This window comes from Calidris pugnax, unplaced genomic scaffold, assembly GCF_001431845.1.
Source record: "Calidris pugnax isolate Ruff unplaced genomic scaffold, ASM143184v1 scaffold160, whole genome shotgun sequence".
NCBI classification, from domain to species: Eukaryota; Metazoa; Chordata; class Aves; order Charadriiformes; family Scolopacidae; genus Calidris; species Calidris pugnax.
Genome location: NW_015090871.1, coordinates 13,370 through 13,660, shown reverse-complemented (window position 1 = coordinate 13,660; position 291 = coordinate 13,370). Strand labels below are relative to the sequence as shown.

General features: G+C 73.2%; 1 protein-coding gene across 1 annotated transcript in view; it reads right to left on the bottom strand.

The window, feature by feature from the left end:
• The window catches only part of PLEC (plectin), a 47,220-nt gene that overhangs the window by 46,176 nt on the left and 753 nt on the right, over positions 1 to 291 (bottom strand). The window lies entirely within an intron of this gene.

The following is a 291-nucleotide window of genomic DNA, read 5'->3' as shown; positions in this document are numbered from 1 at the left end:
CCAAACCCCCCGACTCTGCCGTGGCATGGCCCCCCCCTGCCTGGGCACCCCAGCTCTGCTGTGGCACGGCCCCCCAGCACTGGCAGTGATCCCCCTGACTCTACCGTGGCATGGCCCCCCAGCACTGGCACCAGCACCGAGCCCCCTGGCTCTGCCCCCCAGCACTGGCACCAAACCCCCTGGCTCTGCCGTGGCATGGCCCCCCAGCACTGGCATCGAGCCCCCCTGCCCCACAGCCCCCCAGGACCCAGCTGGTGCCAGCACAGAGGCAGTGCCACGGCCGGTGCCGGG